This window comes from Pleurodeles waltl, chromosome 2_1, assembly GCF_031143425.1.
Source record: "Pleurodeles waltl isolate 20211129_DDA chromosome 2_1, aPleWal1.hap1.20221129, whole genome shotgun sequence".
Lineage (NCBI taxonomy): Eukaryota > Metazoa > Chordata > Amphibia > Caudata > Salamandridae > Pleurodeles > Pleurodeles waltl.
The window spans coordinates 85,843,536-85,851,714 of record NC_090438.1 but is presented as its reverse complement, the minus strand read 5'-3'; the positions used below and the strand labels follow the sequence as shown (position 1 = coordinate 85,851,714).

At 41.7% G+C, this 8,179-nt stretch overlaps 1 long non-coding RNA gene across 1 annotated transcript; it reads right to left on the bottom strand.

Annotated features, from left to right (window-relative positions):
- Positions 1–1,143: 1,143 nt before the first annotated feature.
- LOC138261428 (uncharacterized) lies at positions 1,144–2,601 on the bottom strand. Its single transcript, XR_011199092.1, has 2 exons — positions 2,477–2,601; positions 1,144–1,354 (listed from the first exon to the last, which is right to left on the bottom strand). It is a non-coding gene; the product is annotated as an uncharacterized lncRNA (long non-coding RNA).
- Between the last annotated feature and the right edge of the window lie 5,578 nt (positions 2,602–8,179).

Below are 8,179 nucleotides of genomic sequence, written 5' to 3'. Positions count from 1 at the left end.
TTTGTGTAGAGCTGACCGGAAAGCTATATCGCTTGGAGGGCTGGTCAAGGTGACGTTTCCGCTGCCATGTTCAATCCAATCCTCGTAGTTTATATTATTTACCATTGCCAGTAGTGTGTTGTCTGTGACACTATTTGATGATATCTCTATAATTGTATCATCCTTCGGCTGAGCCGATCCATTATATGCCAGGTCCCAGCAGTTTGTTGGACAGTGATTGGAAAGTTTATTGGTGCCAAAGTTATTCCCAAAAGGGGGCTGCCCTGAAAATAGTGCTGTTGTTTTTGGTGCTCTTGTAAAATAAAATCTCAAACCAATCTTTTGGCAGTTCCTTTGGCTGACTTGCCCTCTTTTGCTGCTGCTTTAGTGTTGTTCATGTTTCGGCGTGATAGATAGTGACTTTTTAGTGGGCTGGTGGCTGTCTGTTCGATGAGGTTATTGAGTCGTTCACTCTGATGTGGTCTTAGGGTATTAGACGGCCACAGAAACTGAAGTATCCAAAGCTGTGAGCGAGCTGTGTGTGGGCATAACCCCTCTGGCTTACTTTCCATGGGTTTCCCTGAAGGGGGTTTGGTACTATTCACTGTCCGTCTGTCCCTGAGACACCTTGCCACTACTTTAATTCGTCGGCGAAAGGACAGTAAGTTAGAAATTTTCCAAGTCTTCAAATGCGGATTTTTTTTTTTTTTATTGGAACGAGTGCTGACTTGAACTCTTCTTAGAGACCTAAGCCTTGCTAATTGTTTGTACGGCTTGTGTCAGGCCTCGGATTTGCTGGTCTGTGTCCATCGGTGAAGATATGGTGTGAGTATGTTAAAGGATGTATTTTGAGGGCGGAAGGGGCGATTTTCCCAGTTATGTCACAAGCCTCTGTGCCCGTGCCTGAGTCGCTGGGCCACTGTGGACGCTGGGGGACTGTAGTAAGCGTAGTTGAAACAATGAAATTCCCCCAAGGGAAAACCAACCAATCACCCCACACACTCACATAATCAATCTCTCAAATGATCAATCTAAAAACAAAGGAATCTATGGATCATAATTTGATAATACAAACCCAATTAGTTAAAACCCAATATCACAATACTCACAAAAAACACATCAATAAAAACCACATATAAAAACAATAAAATCCGACAAAAGGGAGACAAAAAAAGACATCTGCAATCGTCTAACTGTCCCAATTATGGTAGACTTAGGCCAATCAATTTCCGTCACCAGTCCTTGTTTGTTTCCGGCCTACTCCTATGGGTCCAGTAATGCCGTATAGCGTTGACGCGTTTCGGTGGTCTTTTGAATCCTTTCACCTCCTTCTTCAGGACTAACAAATATGCTCCCAACACTTATTGAACCAAACCTAAATGGGCCAACAAAAATAATATATATATGTATACACACTTAAATATGTCCAAAAACTCAATATCCCCCTTCACATAACCCCCATTTTTAATACTCAATACCCCAAATACAATACCCAGCATTTAACCATAAATCTAGATTCCTTTATATTAATCGTCAGTAAGAGAGATTTCATTACCTACATACAAGGTCACTCTTTATGGGGAAAATGTATATATAAATAAATAAATATCCAAATCCCCAAACACTCACCTCCATTAAAATCAAATCAAACCATCCAAACCGATCCAAATGTAAATATGTATACTTTCCTTTGTTTCCCGATACTCTTTCGCAAACAAATTTCTACATGGACAAAATAAAATCCATTAATAAATTACCACATTCTCCTCCTTTAAAGTTGACCATCATTTGATTACCCCGCTTCCAAAATGGGGTCTAGTATTAGTCATCCACTCCATCCACAACTCATTAGTTATCACCATTATGAGTGCATATGGCCATAAGTATGTAAATAATAAAATAAACAAGGAACAAAAATAATAAATAATTAATTTCATACGCCCCATGCAGTATCGGATTATCATGCATATAATGTGATAAAACTAATAATAGGAGAAATATAATGTGAGGTTAATGTTAAGCTTGTATTGTCCATGGAACGTACTATGGAATCCACAATTTCTATTAAACGATAAACCAGGACTCTCTATTGTCCATATGGTTCCCAACCTTCATTCTACAGAGAAAACCAAAAAGAATAATGGGAAATACATGTATATATTTTCTCTATTTGAGGCTTCCTCCTGGCTTCTCTTTTGTTCATCCTTCCCCTAGCATCGGGAAAAAAAGACCCTATAATCTCCTGACACTAATAGCAACCCTCACTATTTTACAATTAATATACATAGCCATTCTATTACCATCATCTCTATCTATCACTAACCCAGCCCTCTAATAGCTGCCTTAATCCTTTCAATTATTGGATTTTACATCCCATATCATGTTTTGCTCCTACCAGGGGAATGTTATCCATTCTATTATACATTATGCACGATATTTACCATCCATATGCTGAAAGAAATCACCAGTTAACTGTCTCAGGCTCCCATCTACTTACCAGCGTAACGGCGTGACGGAGCTTAGCTCTCTTCCTTTTCTATTTATAATTCGAGGAACGCGACTCGCCATCCGACGCCACATATATATATACACATATCCCTCTACCAAGTGTAAACTCGAGCGCAAAACACTTCCCATTTATGAGTGTTCACTTCCTGTTTTAGAGAAATGGAACACTAGACCGCAACCCCGTCTCTCTTGTCTGGGTGCGGGCGCCATACTGAGATCCCGCGTCCATTCCCGTGACTCTGATCCCCATGCAGGCCAGTTATCCCACGTCCATTCAAATTTCATTGTTATTTGAAATTTCATAAGATCAACTTCATATTTAAACCATAAAACCACTAACCAACATGTGCTCTCTAAATACAAACACCATCTTCCAACTCCACATCCATTAAAAATGTAATATGGTCCTGATGTATTATAATCCCCAACCTATTATGTGAAAACTAAATAATGAATCGATAACCCACAACAACAATACTAATCTCTGATCCCCATGCAGGCCAGATATCCTTGTATATTCAGCCACTCTCCCAAAGCAAGCCATGTAAATAAACATGCCCACTAACATATCCCAGTAACAAAGAGGGCATATATTCTATATTTAGTATAACCTCCAACATACCTCAATGCATGAATCAATGTTCTCCAGAAGATCCAGGACAAATATATTATTGAATATTCTAGAGAGATAACAACTCTAGAGTCCCTAAACTACCAATACTCCACTTATTTTCTCATCAGGATCCCACCCACTAATAAGGGACCTCCTCACTAAAATATATCATTTAAAAAGTTAGGGCACCTACTACCATTCTTCTCTACAGTTTAAACCCTTCTCAATTGTCCTGAACCTAATAATATACCACAGTTCACGCTTCTTTCTCAATATTTCACAGTTACCACCTCTCTTTCTAGGGTATATTTTCTCAAGAATGAACCAACGAAGATCCCTTTCTGAGTGTTCTTTACTCAGAAAATGTTCTACTAATGGTGCATTTATTTTCTTTGTTCGAATAGCAGATCTATGTTTGCATAAGCGAATCCTCAATTCCCTTCCCGTCTCCCCTACATACCCCAATCCACAGGGGCAGAAAATAATGTAAACAACATTTTTTCTGTGACAGTTGTTCATGGTTGTTGGAGTAATTGTAACACCCTCATATTCTAGAAACTTCTCCTCTATGCATGAATCACAGCAACTACAATTCCCACATTTGTAAGTGTAGTTAAAGCAAAATTAAATGAAGAAACCAGGGTGTGGTGAGCAGCAGCGATGTGTTGTTGTGGTGGAACTTGAATCTTTGGCAGTGACATGCCGGTGGCAAAGGCAAGCGGAATCTATGCCCGCCTGAGCTGGGTCTGGGCGGTAGAGGGGGGTGTGCTCAGATAGCTACAGTTTGAGCTGGGGGCTTTGAGCGGGGCCATCCAGGTCTCCTGGGGGCACGCACTTAGCAGAGGCTGGGTACAGCCTCTGCGCTCCGGATCCTCCCTTGGCCCCGCTCTCTCACTTCCTTCACCTCACCCAGCTTCAGCTCGGCTCTGATCTGCTCAGCCCTCTTTCCCAGGGGCCTGTTGAGTGACGGCAATGACAGTGGTGGCGCGGTCTGCGTGTACTCTGGGCCCAGCGTCTGTGTCCGCAGGGGGCTCTCGCATCACGTCGCTCCTCGTGCCCTGCCCCTGGCGCTTCTGGGGGCACTTCCTGAGGTGCCCTGTTCTCTACCATAGACTCTTTTCCTTCTCGCTGAAACAAATCCACAATGGCTCCGCCTCTGTGCTGTGGTGCTCTCTTTCTTATATGCTTTTTCGCTAACGCCCACTGTCCTGGACTCAGGCCATGACATTGCTTTTGTGCAGGCTAAAAGGTTGCTTCTTCATCCTGGCGAGACAAAGAACAAACCACATCAGCTAGTCATTTGCAATAATCCAGCACTACATCATCTGTAATGTTCACAAGTGCATTTACCGGCACAGCTGGCAATCCCATAGCTCAACCCATAAGGATTTTATGAGGGAAAAGACTGTCTTTCTGTCAGGTGTACTATGCACGCTCGTCAGGACAAGAGGACGGCATCCAGCCATGTCAATGTGTAGATGCACAGACTTTCGCAAGACTTCAAAGTTCCATTCATCTGCTCAACTAATCCAGATGCGTCCAGTCTGAAACTGCAGTGCAATATTTGCTCAGTTTATAATGCTGCGCACAATAATTTTATGATCTTATTAATAAAAAGAGATCCTCTGTCTGGTTCCAAAAAAGCTGGAAAATCGAATCCAGGCATCTGTTCTCTCAAAAGCAATTTTGCAACTGTGAGACTATCATTCCTGTGTGTTGGGAAGGCTTCCACCCAATGCGAGAAGATACACACAATTACCAAAACATACCTCAATCCATTGCACACAGACATCTCAATGAAATCAAGTTCCATTCTGTTGAAAGGACCCCCTGATCTAACTATGTGACTCAGTGCTTTCCCAACCAATCTGTATGTGGGATTATACCAAGTTTGTCTAAACGTTCTAATAATTGCATCCCTACTTATGTGAACACTTCCATGATAAAACCTTGCCATCGGAGACAGCAAACTATTTGGCAACACTGCTTTTCCTTCACTTGAAACCCAGACCTCATCCTCATCTCTCTAACCACAACCTGTCTTACTCCAACCTCTTCTTTCTTCTTCTGGTGCTTCATCTTGAAATCTTTTTACTCGACTCCCCGGTATAAATCGCTGTCACAAAGAAGACTTGACATTTCTCATCGGTGCTACTACCATAGCTCCATTCCTCATTAAAGGACGTGTCATGAAGAGCACAATATCATACCACTTGGTCAGCATAGGTATAACCTACTGATACATAATGACTTGACTTTTGATGTGCTGCACATTTGACTACAGAACTTTTCAAAAGTAACTGCAATGCTTTCAACAATTGGTACACTTTGTCACCGTTTTGGATATCTGTTCCGGAAGAGGTCATAAAACCTTTCTGAGACCTTAACTGTCCGAAATAATGAACCACACCAAACCCATACTGACTATCCATGAAGACAGTCACTTGAAACTGTTCAGCAGCACAGCATGCTCTAGTAAGAGCAACCAATTCAGCTATTTGGGCAGAAAAGAAGATATGAAGCTTCAATCACACCTCAGGCTGTGCAAACTGCATAACCAGATCTCAGATTTACATTAACACCTCTTAAATAGGAGCCATCAACAAACATTATATAATCATTTTCATCAAGTGGGGTATCTTGAATATTGGGTCTTGGTTTTGTGCATAGTTCAGTCACATTGAGACAGTCATGCTCTACATCTTCTTCACAGTTTGATACATTTTCAACAGGATTTGACATAAGAGTTGCCACATTCAAAACATTACAAAGCTTAATATTGATATTGGGCGACCTAAGGATAGACTGCTTATATTGGGTCAGACGTGGATTGGTCAAATGTTGGGTCTTGGTACGGGTCAAAAGATATTCCACTGAATGGAGAACACAGACATTCAGGGGTTGGCCCATAACAATGCTCTTGCCCTGCAAAATGCTGCCACTCTCTGCCACTACTGCTTTTAAACAGCTGGGCAAAGCTACAGGATCCAATGTGGCACTGGCTTGTTTGCATTTCCATGCAACTTGGTCAAAACAGAAAGTGCACAACCATCTCTTTCACAACAAAACAAAGAAAAACATTTGTTGAAATTTGGTATTCCTAAAGCTGGATCTTGGCACAAACTTGCTCTCAGCTCAATGAAGGCACTCATGTATTGCAACACAAAAGGATGACGGACAGAGTGCTGAACAATGCAAACATTCACCCCCAGTCTCAGATCTGGGTTTAATCCATCGTTCTTTTGCTCACCATTCCACCCCAGTGTGGACCAAGCCAAATGCACATCAGTCTTGACCCTGTTCCTCGCGGGAACAGTCCAGCCCGAACTGCCAGGCCAGGTCCTCCCTGGACCGAAAACAAGCATCCTGGGACCGGTTTTAGGGTATCACCCTTTATCAGCCAGACTAGCTGGAATCAGGCGGCACAGTGAGCACGCCGCTAGGCATACCCTTTCCACTTAGGGCAACTGAGCAACACAAAAGGATGATGGATGGAGTGCTGAACAATGCAAACATTCACTCCCAGTTACAGATCTGGGTTTAATTCATCGTTCTTTTGCTCCCCATGCCACCCAAGCACTCATGCATTGGTCATCAAATGGTACCGGATCAGACACACCTTTGTGTGCCAGCCTCAGTAAGCCAACCATTCCCAAAAACATTTTGACATCTCTTTGTGTTACTGGTGGATTCATTTGCATTATCACTGAAATTCTCTCTCGGGACACCATCCTTGCACCTTTCTAAGTGTTTTACATCTTTCTGGCAATACTGTAACTTTGCTGGGGACACTTTATGACTATTTTCGCCTGAGTGGTTTAACAGAGCAACTGTACCTCTGTTACAAGCTTCACGCGTATTTGATGCAGCCATAAAATCATCTATATACTGAAACACAACTGAATGTTAAGGCATGTTCAGGGACTCCAAATTCTTTTCCAGGATCTGATTAAAAATGGACGGAGACTTGGTATAACCCTGTGGAGTAAGACACAAATAGAAATGATTTCCAAATTTTAAAGAGAACAAAATTTGCCTAACTTCATGCAAGGGAACAGAGAAAAATGTTTGACACAAATCAATGGCTGTAAACCATTCAGCTTCACACGTGATCTGAAACAAAATCATTGCAGAATTTGGTACCATTGGACAACATGGAACAACAATTTAGTTCACCTTTCTCAAATACTAGACTATGAGGTATTTTCCATTGGGCTACCAAAGTCCCAAAATAGGGACTTCCCTTAACCTCCTTCAGTACTCCTTGCTCAACAAAATTCTCAGTTACAGAGTAATCCCTGCAAATCCTTCTGGAGTCATATTATAGGGTACTATCCTTGGATACACTGAATTTAACTTCACTGTGATTTTAACTGTCTCAACTCCTTTTATGAGTCCAATATCTTTCCCTTAAAAATCCCAAACCTTCACCATAGCTATCTTTTGCAAATCCTCAACTGTCAACATTGGGAACAATGAAATGAGAGGCTACATCTCATCAATTGTGCTGGGTGTTTTATTATCACTATTTGTCTGAATGGCTATTCCTTTGTGTGTGCAACTAATTGAACAATTCAATTTACACTGGAGAGCAGGACCAATCAGATTTACTGGACTTGAGTCGCAAACTACAATTTGTGCTTTTCCTCAAATGATCCTATCTTAACGGGAATGTGCTCTGTGATTGGGTTAGTTAACTGCTGATTTGCTACTCCTACTATCGGCACTCTTCTTCCTGACAGGGGCACACTTGGTACTTCTGCAGTTCTGAAAGTGGAACACTTTGCTCCAGTGTCAACCAGGAATAAAACAGTGTGTCCAATTACATTGGCATTTACATAGGGACCACGTTGATCCACCTCTAAGGATGCTGCTGACATGCACTCTTCCTCATCAGAACTATCACTATTAAATGTTTCTGAAACTTCTTCATCACTGAAATCAACTGTTGGGAACTGTGTCACCAACTGATTCACATTTGTGTTTGTTTTATGAGTCATGCTTTGCCAAGGAACCATCACTTGCTGCTGTTGCATTTGAGGAATTTGCATTTGCTGTGGGACTTGATTCTGCTCAGGG